The sequence below is a fragment of the Lepisosteus oculatus genome, chromosome 23 (genome assembly GCF_040954835.1).
Source record: "Lepisosteus oculatus isolate fLepOcu1 chromosome 23, fLepOcu1.hap2, whole genome shotgun sequence".
NCBI classification, from domain to species: domain Eukaryota; kingdom Metazoa; phylum Chordata; class Actinopteri; order Semionotiformes; family Lepisosteidae; genus Lepisosteus; species Lepisosteus oculatus.
In genome coordinates, this window is record NC_090718.1 from 13,667,837 (window position 1) to 13,684,191 (window position 16,355).

General features: G+C 39.2%; 1 protein-coding gene across 1 annotated transcript in view; it reads right to left on the reverse strand.

The window, feature by feature from the left end:
* LOC102691515 (CXADR-like membrane protein) overlaps window positions 1-16,355 on the reverse strand; it is a 111,229-nt gene that overhangs the window by 58,134 nt on the left and 36,740 nt on the right. The window lies entirely within an intron of this gene.

The window sequence follows — 16,355 nt, forward strand, 5'->3', positions numbered from 1 at the left end:
TGCAAGTTATGTCTTGTGACATTTAACTGTTTTACTTCACAGTTTATTCGGTGATTTGTTAAAAAACAGACATGAAATATCTGAATGGGTGAATGAATGAGGCTTGCAGGCTTTATGTTGTATTAATGCCCTCTGCTGTTTTTGCTCTTAAAAAAATAGCACAGGCGGGGGCATACTTGTGACAGTACAACTGTGTAGAATGCATCTTGTAAAAGTACTTCTTCGGGCATTGAGCTACAATTCTCTTATGTCCCAATAACTAAACAGCCCTGAATTTCTTCCTGTCCAATACAATCAGCATTAAGCTCCGAAGAAAAGACATAGGCTACAAGTCATTGTTACTGCTTTGAGGGTTTCTGAGTCCACACTAAAAAAAGGAAGGCAGCTGTTCCTACTGTAGTTAGTATCTGACTGAAACACAGAAAACGCACCTTCGATGTTTGTCTTTTTAAGAACAGAGCACTATGACATGAATTCTGACATTAGAAAGGAAATGTCAAAGCTTTTGCCCTGGGACAGAATTTACCCTTACTTTGATTAAAGCTTTCAAAAGTTTGAAGATTCCTATCATGCTAAAGACCAAATAGATGCAGAAGGCAAAAACAAGATTAATGTTTTTTTCACTTAGAGATAATTATGGTTTTTAAACAGCACTCTATTTTGAGAGTGAATATGGGGCACATTTTGCAGTCTAGCAAAGTGTTTTTAAAGGGGTCCTGAAACTTTCTTTATCAAAGTGTTTTCTGGACTCTTGTTGTATTTGTCCTCAGTTCTGTTTTGTTTTTGAAATGAGACGTGACATTAATAGCCCACTGCATATTATCACAATACTGTTGATTCTATCAGAGATTTAATGTTTTTTTTTTTGCATTAGTTATTACGGTAATTAGCAATCAGGACTGTTTCATTAAAACAAAACAAAACAGGTCCAAGAAAGGTCTCTATTCATTTTTTTTAGATCTACAGTGATGTTTGTGCTTTACTTTTGCATACCATTGTACTGATAATCAAAATATAAACTCCTACCCCAAGACATTAATATAGATACACTCCTGTTATTCAGAATCAAATGTTGTAAATTAGGCTATCATGTGGGGAAAAGGCTATACCCTTTGTTACAGCAGTTTCAAGAAAAATTAAAATCTAAGAAATAGAGTCCTAGAAATTGAAATAGGCAACAAGAGTAACCCACCTGAACAAGAGTAATCCTTTCTTGCTCCTAGTATTGTACATACTTTCTGATGTGACACAGGCAGGTTTAAAACTGAAACTACAAATGCCCAAATTAAATTTTTGAATAGTGTTAGGCTCCTTAATATCTCTGAATCACCTTAGGGGGGGGGCGAGATGGCAATTGTCTCCAGGTGATCCAGGTCTCCTGTCAATTTGTGTCCATGACAACCGGCACAGAGTGACAGGAGGGTGGAGCAGAAGCCGACTGCCAGGCCAATGCTCCACTCACAGAGCAGCAGCTGGGGCAAGCCTGAAAGATTGCTGCCTTCAACTGTTGTACAGCTGAAAGAGCTTTGCACTATCATTGTACTGTTAAGAAGTGTTGTGGGTTCATAGGATCATAGGGATCATATGATGCGATTTACCATAAATTGGTGAGATCCACACCATTCGCTGTTCCAATAATGCCCAATCCATCATTAAGGATCCCAGCCATCCCTGTTCTCCCGCCTACCCTCTTGCAAGCGGTACAGCACTGTTAAAGCAAGGAACACTAGGCTCAAGAACAGCTTCTATCCCACCGCAGTGCGTATCCCCAACAGCTAACTGCAGGGCCTCAGACTCAATACACATCTGCACGCCGCACTTTGTACATAGTCTACGATCTTTATTTTTCTCGGTCCCACTACTACATATCTATTGTTCCTATATTGTATAGTGTTTTCCGTTGTACTGTGAATGTCCCGGGAGAACAGTGCAATTAAGAATTCCACTGTATGTGTACATACTGTATGGCTACATAAACTACTCTACTCTACTCAAGTGTTCAGCTTGCCTGTTGAGGTTGAACAGGAAGCTGTCAGACAGAAAACATCAGTGCAACACGATACAAATAAATATTTTGGCATCTTCTTGATAATCCATTGTGAGATTGTTGGAATTATATGTTTCCTTTGATACTTGGTTTGGTTCTATTTCACCTTGAACTTTATTTAGCTGTCTAACACCCAACCAATGGTTTGTTTTCCTATGTTAACAATATGCAAATGCCTTGTCTTTGACATGCTACCTAATTATATCCTGTGAAGCACTCCAGGAGTATGGTAATCCCCCTCCTTCCCATAAATCTATTCTGACAACAACAATGCATAATACCGTGTATTACTTCTTTTAAAAGAAAATATATTTCCATTTTTACATTATATTCAGAAGGCCTAGACACTAGCCCATTCAGGGCTGTTAGGTTTAGGGTTTTTTTATGGTATGAAAATGTAATCTTCCTAAGTGCAGGTCCGTAATGTTTTTAAAAGCTTGCAACACAAACACAACTTTCATTTTAGCCCGTAGTGGTTTGAGCTCTTGTAATGTATTATATTTGCATTGCAAATTTAAAGTAAAAGATCACACACTGTGCCAAATGAGAAGAATCAAGAACCTGGGTTTTTTCATTCGGCAAGTTTTACACAATATTACATTCCTGTGACATCATTCCTTGTGTCAGCTGTTTTTTTTTTCCACTGTGTGGCCAACACAGACAGACTTCTATACTCTCCTCCAATAAAGGTACCGACTTCCCGACCTTTAGAAACCAAGACCAGAGATAAAAGGATTCTTGTGTAACAATACGGGGAAAAAATGCCTTTGTTCAGTTTGTCTATTTTTAGTTACCACTGGGATTCTTCGCAGTTATCGCTCCTCTGCTCATAGATCTTTTATAATTTAATGAGGAAGGGGGTGGGCCCTTGGAGATTTATGGTCAGCAACTCAAGGCACAGCAGATCACAGTGCTTATTGATCCCAATCGGATGTTTATTTCTTGGTGGTGGTGTTGGGGGGGGGGGGGGGGGCGTCACTCAAACACATTACATATTCACTGACAGCATGCACTGTCTTCTTAGCACAAATATCTAAACCACTTGACCCCCATTACCATCAGAATCTTCCAACCATGGCTTGCTTCCACAAACACAGGGATGAAGAATGACAACTACAGTACTGTAGATGAATCACAGGCGATTCCTAAAAAAACTGTGAAATAATCACATACTGTTGTTAGGTAAAATAGACATCACCAGCAATTTAATGCATTTTTTGTGAATTTCGTCTCAACTGAATCAAGAGAAATAATATATGCCAGAAGCTAGAGAAACAAACTTATACAGTATGATTCTTTTTCAAAGGACAGGTTTGTTTAATAATAAAATAGCAGAAACACATAATGTGAAGTATTTTTGCTGTATTAAAAATCATTTATTACTTTGAAAATAACATGTAGTGTAAAGACTAGTGGCAGTATCCTTTTAAATATCATCCTGCCGATTTTATTTCTGGATCCCTTTTGTGGAGGAACACCTGTAAATTGTCTTGTCAAGTAATAGTGAAGAAATGCCTCATAATTTCTCAGCGACACTAGACCCTCTCACAACTTGTACTGACACATCTTTGCTCCCCTTTAGGTATCTTAATATTACACATGCAGTCTTATGTTTTCTGTTAGAGATGGCTACGCTCAAGGCTTTTTCACTCACCAGAAGGTGCAAAAAATCACAACCTTTAACTAGGATATGTGTTTTTACAAGTTTCTGTCTTGCTCACCATTCCCCTTTGGACAAGACTTGGTTTTTATGCAGTTCAAAAAGGAATATCTTCTGAGAGGGAACCGATTATTTCAGTAACAGATCATGACAGGCAGCTTTACAGGCCACTGGGTTGATCTCCAACTTTATTTGTATTCGCGTGTTGATGACAAAAATGGTACATAAGTTAAGTGGCAGAACGCTGCTCTTCTATATGCAAGCAGACCAATTCAAAGGGACAAAACGAAAGTCGAGAATTATTTTAATCAATGGAACAAGCCAAGCAGAGGCTATGAGCAGAAAAAAAAACTCGAGAGCTTCACTTGGCCTTCTGATGTGTTTCTTTGGGTGTCCTGGGTCTCTCCTCTTTTGATGCTGGTATGCTGGCTGTGTAACAGACATGTTGGAAGAGGAAGGGAAGGCGGAGATCTTCCAGCCTTCCTGTCTCACGGGACAGATGTTACAGCATGCTGGCAGGTGTGGTGGGGAGGTGGAAGCCACATGAAATGAAAGATGCAGACAGGTGTGCACAGAGCAGGGAATATGACACAGACACTGGGAAGGAGCAATAGGAACAGTAAAAAAAAAAGAATGGGCTTCATCTCTTAGCCTTTTAGAATCACACAAGCAAATCACTTTTCAAAGCAATAACATTATGTTGTTCATAAAATGACTAATAATATCTGTGCATTTGTGTAATGCTTTTCATGCCAAAGGATCCAAAAGTGCCCTGCAAATGGTATGAATGTTGACTTCATCCACCACTGCTGAAAGAAAAAGAGACGGAACATTTCGGCTGTGGAGCCTTCTTCAGGTGTCACCTGTTAGCTGACTCCCAAAGAAGGCTCCACAACCGAAATGTTATGTCTCTTTTCTTTTCCTTTCGGCACAGAATAAACCTTTACTTGTTCCTTTGCAGTTTGTGCATGATGACGCAGCCACCTCCTTGAACTTTTTCATCCACCACTATCGAACATCACTCAGGTGGCAGCCATTGTGTGCCAGCAGATCAACCAACCCCCCCACCCAGCAGATCAAGTTTAAAAGTGAAAACTCGCCACAGAACCTTTTTGATAACACTGTAGTCTTGGGGCTGAGTTCTGACACCCTCACTGCAGAAACTGGGCTACAGAATGTCTAATGTAGGGTCAGCATCAAACAAGATGGAGTCCAGAAGGATTCCTTCACTTCTAAAGCTGCTTCAGTTACTGTGAAATTTCTCGGCAAAATGGCTCTGGCAAACCAAGCTTTCAATGGAAAAACAGGCAGAAGAAGGCATAACATATAGGATATTTCATTGGTTGTTCTGGAGGATGAAGGCTGCATCAGAATAAGACTTTTAAGGGCGCAAGAGCTTCCCCATAATACAAGGTGTCTTCCATTCCAGCTAAACGCAGCGGGACAGTGATGTCTGGCAAGGAAGCTCACATTTCAGGAGAGTCATCATGCTCTTGCGTTGAGTGTGTTCTGGTAGCTGTAACTGTGACTGAATGGCCCTTTTAGGATCTGATCCACAAACCCCTTTTGGGTTGAGTTGAGGTGGAAATAACGTTCAGAGGTTGAAAATGAGAAAAGGCATTGCTATTTCAGGCCTGGAACATCCAAACACTCATGAACTATCCAGACAATGACCATCCAGAAAGCCCTATTACATTTAAGACCCAAGAATTCTTGACTTCAGCCTTGCTGCAGCATATAGAGAGGGGTTACACCAGGAACAAAGTGGCTATGCTTCCTTCTGAAAGTGAAAATCAAAGGAGGAACTTCAGATTCATGAGGCTGAATTTGCTATTTATAACTACCTTCATAAACCGCCTTTTGGAATCGATGAGTACCACATGACTCTTCATCTTAAATTATCAGGAAACAAATATGCCTACATGATTCTGCGCTTGGAGCTAATCTACATTCACACAATGAAACCAAAGATGCTTTTTATACAAAGTTTGAAAAAAAAATCTCAATGGAATCCTAAAAGATGACAAGTTTTATTCTGCTTGGAGACTTCAGTGTCAGAGATGCTCATGAGTGCTGGAGCAACTACTTTCATATCCATTTGGTTATGTCTATGAAACTAGCTCTCAAGCATTGTCTACAGAAGAACAAAAAGAGAGTTTTCGGGGATGCATTAAGGAAAAGCTCTCATGCCTAAGTCAAGAATAATAGAAAATTTTAAAGATCTCATAAGACATAATAACAATGCCTTTGTAAAGACACTTACATTTTATACAAGGAATCACCATAATGGGATGATCAGAACACTAGGATTTCTGTGCATGACAGAAAGAACCAAACTCAAGCAAGTTTGGTTCCCAAACGTTTGCTTAAACCAGCAAAAGAAGCTGGCCTAACATCAAAAAATGGCATAGTTTTATAGGAAAACATGAGACATAAAGAGTGTGTGGTGGACAGACTAGGCAAATGCAATTCTTCATTCTTACAGATATACTTTACTCTTGTGTAAAAATCCATAGGTTTGAGACATTAAAAGGAAAAGGGCCTGATTAATAAAAGGAAGACAGACAATGCCTACTGGAAAGAGCATTTTGAAGATCACAAATCCACATTCGATAACATATCCAAATACATGACACAAAATCAACACATTTGGTGCCTTCAGCCCCGGTCTCTTCCTTTCATCAACTACTGTTCCGCCCCTGGAGCCATTTAGTGTACTTCCCTCAGCCTAGCCAGCAAGTGTCCTGCCACCATCAATCTTTACCTGCAGTACTTCGCATGACCCATCGATCATATCCAAATATCCGTGCAGTGCAGTTTTCTGCTAATAACACCCATGCTAAATCCCAATTTACTGAGGTTCCAGGCCAAGATCTCTATCAATGTCTTAATCAATGTATAACCTTATTTCTCTTCCAGTGGCCTTTCTATAGTTGTCTCCTGTGTCCAGCACAGCCAAAAACAGATACGTTTGGTGCCATTGACTCTGGTCTCCTGCTTTCAGCCTTTACTACTCCTGAGTCTGTCCAACATTCTAACCTTGGCACAGCCAGAGGTTTCATTCTACATTCTCTAATTTTGATGTCTAGGTTTTCTTTATCTTCCATTCTAAGGGTCCAGAATAGCCCCAAATCAACTCCTTTGGTGATTTTTTATTCCATTTGGCTAATTGGCTAACAGCACTCTGGCTTTCTGAGTCTTCGCCCAACTCACCTTCCTGAGCTTTTTGCATTTTATTTGAATAATAACCAAACATTGTACCTGCCTGTCTTGGGACCACAGTTGTTTTCATTCATTGAGAATGATCTCAATCTTATAGTCATCTATATAATTGGTAAATGGAGACTGTCATCCAATTTAGTTATATAATTTCTCCATCCTCTCAACTGACTTTCTGTTACTAATAAATTTCTAATTGTTGCAGCTGACAACCCATCTCAATATTGTTTCAGAAGTTCAAAAAATTGGCAGCTGATATCCAGTCTATATATCCTTGCCCAATTCCTTCTTACTCTGATCGAATCAGCCTCTGCACCAAACTTTCCACCAAAACCTTCAGATGACCCCCAAAATAGTAATTGACAATCATACAGCTCTCTCTTAGTTTTTACTGGACTGAAAATGTTTGTTATCATTCTACAATTGCATCATCTTTGCTATTTAGCATTTCCTCCTTCATTTTCTATTGCAAAAAACACTCAAGATCACGTCATCCACAACCAAAGATCGTCTGAGTGGAGTTCAGTTTTTCCCATAAAAACGTTCTCTTGGATCTGAACAGAACACAAGAGCATGACCCTTTCTTTGTTAGTTCAGGTGGGTAGCTGTGTCAGCATGCGTAGGCTGCAAAGGAACAAGTAATAGGTTTATTCCATGCTGAAAAAAGAAGAAAGAGAACACAACGTTTCGGCCATGGAGCCTTCTTTAGGTGTGAGAGAGACAGGGCAGTAGGCAAAGGTAATGTAGCGGGAGAACAAAGGCTGGGAGGGAGGAGGAGTGAGAGGCGGGAGCAGGGGACAGAAAGAGAGGCCAATCAGGAGGTGTGAAGTCAGAATGGGTGTAGAGAGGTGTGAAATGAAACTTCCAATGAATGGAGAAAATTTAAAAGAACAGTAGTCTGTGTCTGGTAGCTATTTCTTCTCTCATCTTTCTTTGCAAAACCCTGATAAAGTCCAGTTTATCTGCATAGCAATTCCCTGGCCACTCAGTTTGGATAGAGACAGCTTCCCCAGGATCCTATTAAGACATTCCTGATGGATTATCAAGCAACTTTGTTGTTGATCTTCAAAGGCATATCACATACTAGTAACGATACCAATACCTCACAACAAACATTCCACCAGCTTTCAACATAATCGCCCAAAAGAGTCCAACCATTCAGGCCATTCTTCCCACTGCAGTATTCTCCTAGTGCCTGCGGTTTCTTCTTGTCTTCCCTTTGCTGCATTCATGGTTTTGGGATCCCGTTTGTTTCTTTTGGGGGCATTCTAGCCTCCTTGTTCTATGGCAAATAGTCAATTACTCTCCACAAAACCATCTAAATCTTGGGTGACTTTATTCCTTGAGAACAATAATAGTGTACAGCGACAGACTACATTTGAAATGGATCTAAGCTTCCAAGAGTTACCATTTTCACAATTCATAAAAATCCAGATTTGCATAGGGCCGTTTATTTATTGATCCTGCTCCTGTGTTTTTGCAGCAATGAGGCAGCCGAGAGTTCAGGGAGTGCCAGCTTGGGATGCAAAAGTACTTGAGAGATCTCCTAAGTAAATCACTAACAATGCCCTCAATGTTAGAAGTAGAATCACAATTTTGTAGAAGCCACTTCACAGAAACATTCTTAGCCTCTGAGGAACAAAATAAATCGTGTTTTATTTTAGTTTTTGAGGCCAAGGAGAAGGAATAACGGAAAAGCGAAGGGAGCAGTAGAATGGATGACTGTATCCTGAGCTGCACAAATCATCCTTTTGGAGCTCCATAATTTACTCTTTCTATTCCTCTTAATGTCTGTTCTGGAATATGCAAACATGCAATGGATAAGTAAGTCTAGAGTTGGGTTAGTGCACACATTTAACAAATCTTTTTTTTTTCAATCTGTATCTTCATGCTGTCTTTTTAAAAGGTTACCCAATAGAAAGAAATTAAAAGGAAAATAAATAATGCATGCATTTATAACGTAATGTAACATATTATAAATATAAATATTTAAAGACATCTATTGCAAACGGCAAAGTTTATGCTTTGCCCTTTACAGAACATTTTGATTAAAGGGAAAAAATGGAGGATAATGCTTGAATGAGGGAATGCTTTAGGACTAAATGACCTCTGAATCTTAAAGAACAATAATCTTCAAAAAAGGAAAATTCATCGGTCACAGAGAAATTCTGTGCTTCAGGTCGTTGTTTAATCCGGCACTGAGGGTATTTTCCAGAACTGCGACTGTCTTAGGCGTGACTGACACAGAGACTGGCCGAGCAAGATAATTTGTTTGACAAGCCCCACAGAAGAGTGACGACATATTAAAAATTGAGGACAGAGGGATAATAGCTTTTGCTCTGATACACGCAAATGTCTTCTCTTTGAAATTCAAGAAATTATTGTCTGTGGATTTTAAATACATTTCTTATAAAGTTAAAATAATAATTAGGTACAGTATGTACGTAAAGGCACCTAAATTATTAGTGTCGCTGTTTTATTTCAAACAAAAAAGATAAAAAATGACAAAGTCTTGATTGTTTTCTGCAAATGTTAAGGTTTTTGTTCACAGGCATGGAAACAGAATTGCACAAAATTAAAATACCCGCTGATGGTTACATCTGAAAGCATAAAAAGGGCTTTCCAAATTTTCTACGAGGGCTCAAATGCATGCCACTTACAAGCTTACAATTTATGTACAGTTTAGCACAATATATCATGTTGAAAGAACAGCGTAGCACAACAGCACAAAAAGATACCAGTAATTGCTGCAGGTAATGATAGTGGCAAAATTTCAAAAGGAAATACATCACATCAGTGATATGGTGGTGCTTTGCCTTATACAGCTGTCTGATGTCAACTGTCAAAGAGATTAGACATGTCAATCCGACGCCTTTTAGCGACCTAAACTTATTTAAATAATGACAAATGGGAAAAAGAAACAGTAATCCTAAAATGCTGTTTTATGGTAACACTTCACTACGGGGGATACATATTCATCTATAAACCTGGTAGTAAGCCACCCTTGCATTAGTTATAATAATTAATTATTGATTATTAATAACCTTGCTAGTTGTGACAAGATATTTGTCATTAATTCACTAATGGCTACTTCAGTGATAACAACTGCTATGCATTAGAAAGTGTGATTTACACTTCCTAAAACAATGTCACTATTTTTTTTATTTCGTCCCTGAGACAAAACACACACTCTCTCACATCCTCTGCTGCACATATGACCTTTTGTGTTGAGTCTAGGTTTCATTTAGCAGAAACATAAAAATAGAAATCAGTATAGATTTTTCTCAAACCAAAAAAAAACACAGCAGAAACAGCAGTTTGACATTATCCAGACCATTGATTACATAAAATATGCGAGTAAAAAGCTGCAATTTTTCAAGAACAGCTGTCAAAGTTAATGATAGACTATTGGGAAGCCATTTTCCAGTCACTTTTCTTTCTTTTCCACCCATTCAGACTTTACTGACAGGATGCCTGACCTTTACAGGTAAAATACTAATGACAAACTACTGTATATTGAGCATTTCATTTTCATCTTCAGTTTTTCAAATCTCGTGACTGTACAGCCTGTGCTGTAGAGCAGTGTCTTTTCAACATGTTTTAGTTTATGATCCACCAGTTAAAAAATTATAACCCATCCTGAAATACAGTGTAGTCCTTAGCTTGAGAAAAATCCCTACCGAAGGACTTAAAGAGTATTGCCAGTAGAATGATTTTGCTGCAAAGCTTGTTGATTGTTCGCTGACATGATGCATGAAGCTATAGCCATTGCTTGTTCCTGATAACTGCCTATGATGAAAAAGCTGCTTCACAAGGGTATTTGATAGCATGCCTGCCAAGTTTGAGTCTGAATAGTCTAAATCATGTGCACAAGGGATATGACAATCATTGTCACCTGGCCCTTCCCTAGTGTGATAAATCAACTACAGAATAACTAAAACCCCAGGTTCAGTTACCTTAAGTGCCCTCCAGGGGGCACTGCCTCTGAGTGGCTGATGCTCAACCCCTTGGGTTAAGCTTGGGGGAAGGATGTGTGATGGACTGACTCCAGAACAACCAAAATCATAGGTGCAGTCTCAAACTGCTCACTAGAGGGATAACAGGATCAGGCTTTCAATTCTGGGTCAGCACCTGACTAAGGAATGTTAAATACCTGCATTCACAAGAGGGCCTGTAATGCAATACAGCTGTGGGAGGAGTTAGGCTTCCCTTTATAAGGAGCAGTTTAGCACAGTTTGGCAGACATTTATGAGTCCAAATACATAACAGCAATACTGCTTGTACGTTTATTATAAGCTTTGAAGCATTTTTAGTCCCTGCAGAAGTACAATGCCAAATCTCAAACAAACCAGAGGTGTCTTACAATTTGCAGATATCAGATTATTGTGTTTGCTGGGAGGAGATCTGAATTCCAAAGAATTAGGTCCTCTGGCCTCAACAGAGAGAACAGTGGAAAAAAGACTGAGGCCTTCTCCCAGCAGAAAGTTAGCTGAGGGAAATTCTGCTCTAGCTACAGTACGCTGCCTGCTGTCTCTTTATTAACAGGAAACTGTATTTTCCTTTTATAACTGTTGAACACTGATATGTTGCATTCAGTTTCCCCCCCAACATGACGCCCCGAGTTCAAGTCAAGACTGCAGGTTGTACAACAGTTGTACACTTTACTGTCATGGTTTACATACACATGCAAAATGAAGATGACAAAAAAATAAAAACACAGATCTGAGGGTTTCCCTGTGATGACCCCTTGTATTTGCATTAGAAACTCATTCCTTACTGAGCACACGCGCTCTTTCTTTGCCATTCTTTCAGACTACCTGCACTGCTCAAGCACTTAGCAACACAACGGGTTTGCATCGGTTTCCTCTCGCTTCACCTTGCGGCTCCAGTGAATTCTGCCATGCTTTTGCCAAATTTAAGTGCACTTTGCAACAGTTCTCTTTGCTTTCACATGGTATTCCACAGAAGGTGTCTCATATACAGGCAGAGTGATGTGTCTGTTATGGAGCCATTCCATTCACACTTCTTGTACAGCTTTGCTCTCAGCCAGAAAAGGCTTTTCACTTAATCCCCACTGAGCCACTTGTCCTTCTTCATATTATGTACAGTAGATAGTGGTTTCATTCTAGTAACAGGACTTGATCTTTATCCCTACAGGTCTGAATGGTACTTTAGTGTACAAGGATATGGTGACTTGATGGTTAATCCCACTGCTCCTATAATGTACACTGATTTGTTGTACAGTACTGTATACTGTATATGCTTGAATATCTGTTTAAATTGAACTATTGGCAACTATTTATAGGCATATAGGTACTTTTCCATAAAGCCCAGCTGTTACTGCCTGCACAGCAGAGAGTCAGACAGATTTTTGTGCAAGTTATAAAACTAACCAAGCAGCGTAATCTTTGAAAGACCACTGAGCTCTTTACAAGGCAACATAATGAGTGCTTGTAAAAAAAAAGGGTCACCATATATCTTGCGAATTAACTTTAGTGCATCATCTATTTCACTGCTGTATGTTTAGTACGTACAATAATAGAGGTGTACATACATTCTGCACACGTTCATCTCCTTTTTAAAATAAAATACAGCACTGTACTCAAACACTCAGGGGATTCGGCCTTTGAGTAATGCTCAGAACACGTTTCTGCACTTAATGAAATGAGTAAATGAGATTTTTCCGCAACAGGCTCACAATAGAGATATTTCACATGTGGTAGCCTTGACAACGCATATAACTTCAAATTGCTGGGGAATGAGTGACTAAACTCACTACGTGTATCCAAAATAAAGCCACCTTATTCTTACTGCCATATATTTAACTTTGCTTGTAATTAGAAACATATTAGACTATTCAGACGAATACTGTTAAAAATATAAGGATACTGTGCATCTATATAACACTATCCAACCCGAAGAAGCATTTTGCAAGAAGGAGGAAATTCTCTTCTCCTGCCCCCCAGGGGTGAAGGCAGAGGCTAACTACATAGCAGAGAGTATGGACAAATGAGGAATTACTTAGCAACTTAAAGTACAAAGGTAAATTATGTTAGAACCTGAGCTGCAATTTAGGGCAGTAGACTTATCGCTCTTGCTCTTTTAAATAGTGCTGTGGGCTCTACTGATCAGCAGGATCTGAGTCTAATGCCTCGTCTCAGAAACAGATCCCAAAGGTGAAATAGCACTAACAGCTCACTCAACTTAGAAATTTGACAGCCAGGCCGGTGCGGTTACTTTTTTTTGTGAAATCATTGCACCATTAGAAGTAAATGCAGGTAACTGGTGGGAGAAAACAGAGCAGTCAAATCTTTTTTACTATCAACATCATCAGGGGCTCCGATTTCCGCCAGTACAGGATGATATTTCAGGGGCGGTGAAATACATGTGCTCAAGTTGTCAGTGTGGCCCTTTGCACCTGGATTTAAGAGGAGGTTGTGTGTGTGTGTGTGTGTGTGTGTCAGGGGGGCATTTAGTTTTGAACAAATAATCTCCTTCCGTTTTGCTGCTGAGTGAAAAAAAAAGGCAGAGAGGAAGGCTCTGATTTCGTTTAGCAGATTCCCTGTGCTCTGCGCTGGAACCAAGCTAAAGTTACTCTCATTCAGCTGCACTGCTGTTTGGCTTGTGCAGGAGGGGGGAGGTTCAATCCCTGCATTAGCACTGCAATGTCAATGAGGACTATATATCACTGACTGAATGAATGGATTTATGCATATCCTTTGAACGGCAGCATTTAAAGGCAGAGCTCAATATTCTTGAGAGAGGAGTGATAAAAACATAAAAATGAAAGATAAAATATAACTCGATGAAATAAATAAAAACATTTTCTAAATTGGTAAATGGAGCCATCATAATCCTTGCATGCATTTTTTTTTTCACCTTCATCCAGAGTAATCTTTCTATTATAAAAACAATGTTAAGGCAAGTGGTGGTGGTTTCACAAAAACTGTGTGGGTTGAAGCTGCATCTCCTACTGTAGCTAAGCGAGGACAAGGGAAGGCATTTCTGTGTTATTCTGACATGTGGCGCAACGGGACACGGGCTATATTATACCGAGAGGAGAGGAGCAAAGGCCATGTTCTATAAATAGCCACTGTCTAACATCTTCTCTACCTTCAAGCATTTTGACTAAAAATAGTAAACATTTTGTTTGCAGAAATAGAAGGCGGAAAATATAGCCCTATTCTTTCCTTCATGCTCAGTTCCGGTAGGATTATTTTACACAAAAGGTAATAGGTACTGAAATGGTATAAATGTCATTATGACATAGACAAGCCTATTTATGGGAGCAGGAGTTTTATTTCTGCAGATAGTGGGGAATATTGCACATTGCAGAGCACTGAAGCACATGAGCTTCACTTTGAAGTAAAATTATTTCTGCAAGAAATAAAAGCAACAATAATGTTTATCCACAGTGGCAATTCATTCTTCAGACTGAGACCTGGGAAATGTTTCCACTATGAGTCTATTATTTTGCACTTACACAAGACAGCTTTTAATTAATAAAAAATCACTAGGAATACCAACACCCAAGAATAAAGCATCACGAACGGATTATGGAGTGAAAATTTGGCTTAGCTCACTTGACTGAGAGCTGACCTCCTGGCCAGAGGACGAGGACACTGGGTGAGGACTGACCAAGGGGCAGCAGCAGGGGTGGAGCTGGGGTGGAGGTGGGATGCAAAAGTTATACATGAGGGAGAGGAGGGGATCTCACTCAGTATTTATAGTGTTTTAGGAGAGGAAATGACATTGGGAGTGATTGCTAATTACTGACAGCTAATTCTGATTGAACTTGGTTGTTGTTATCCCTCCAGAAATTTCATTGCAAACTCCATTTACTGTATAAGCAGCTTTTATCTGTAAATTCCTAAAAATAATATGGTTCAAAACAAAGCTCACATTGTCATCATGCATCGTATTTATTTTCCACCAGATCATCTGAACTACCCTTTTGGGAGTTGTCATTAAACACAGAAGAGTTCCCATTGACTGTTAACAGTCAGTATGAATTACCCTTAATAAATGAGTAATTAACTTTAATTCAGATACAACATGCATGTCTCCCACTGTGAAAACAAAACAAAAAACATGAATGACTAGTGTAACAACTGAACAGTCATTCACAACTGGTCATCTGGAAACACTGCAGTGCATGACGGATGCTCCCATCTTACAGGAGACTTAATCAGTCTGAGTGTATTATTTAAATTAGTTAAATATCTCTCTAGCTTTGATTTCTTAGACTATTAGACATGCAGATCCATTCACCAAAAAAGAGCCTGCCTCGGAGTGAAAGAAAATCCACTTATCTGGCTCATGGAATGAGACGTCCCATGTCTCATGTCGTTGTAATCTGTGACATCACTAGCCTTCTTGTGCTTAGATAAACTGTGACAAAAACAATCCAAGGATCCAAGGCAATGCTCACAAGTGGAAGATTTTCTCACTTAAGAATGCTAACTGGGATGAGAGCGACAATTTGGCTAACCTCAGTGGGTCGGATTCAAACACAAACATTGCTCATGAAGCACTAACCGTAACCCACACAAAATCCCACGTCTAGAAACGTAAACAGAAGGAAACGCTAAATCCTAAAGGAATATGGAAGGAATCTGTTCTGTAGGAATACAGAGGCAAAAGAACGGGATCTTTCTGAATGACGTTCTCCAGCGCACTGCCAGAAGAACATGAGACGTGTCGCAAAATTGCATAACGTATGTAGAAAAGGTGAATCATTCTATAATAGAATTTTTCATTTACAGCAGAAAGCTCAAGGGGAAAAAACGCTTGTATGCCTTAAGACAACGGTGTCAGCTGTCAGCATAGGAGACGGAATGAAGACAAGGGTGAATGAGTTTAGAAAGGGGGCAAGGCACTGACATATTAAAAAAAGATGCACCATATCTAAATTTATGTCAAGGTTTCACCACGTAAATAATCTTTTTCTAAAAAAAACATATGCTGCATTTAATTAAGAGAACCTACATTCTAAGCCTTCTGTGACTTTCATATTATAAAAGGTCAGATTTGCTCAGCAAACAGTAGACCACAGACTGCAACCACTATATTTTAATTAAAAATAGGATGACTCCATAAATAAATCACCAAAAGCAATGCACGGCAATAAAAATATCCTATGAAATCAGAAATTATGATCTGGATGATATTAAGGAGATACAGCAAACAGATAATAAAATAACAAAAAAAAATGATAGAATTGGACTTTGGTCCTGAAGGATTTCATAATTATTGTTAGTATAATCTCTTGCTTTCCGGGAATTTCCCCATATAAAGAGCAAGTGTCACTTTTCAAACTAAAAGAGGCATTCTTATACTCTGGGGAAGATCTGTGATTGGTGTATCCAGCATGTAAGATGATTTCAGTCTGATGAAAATATAATAAAACTGTTTCCAAATCTGGATGAG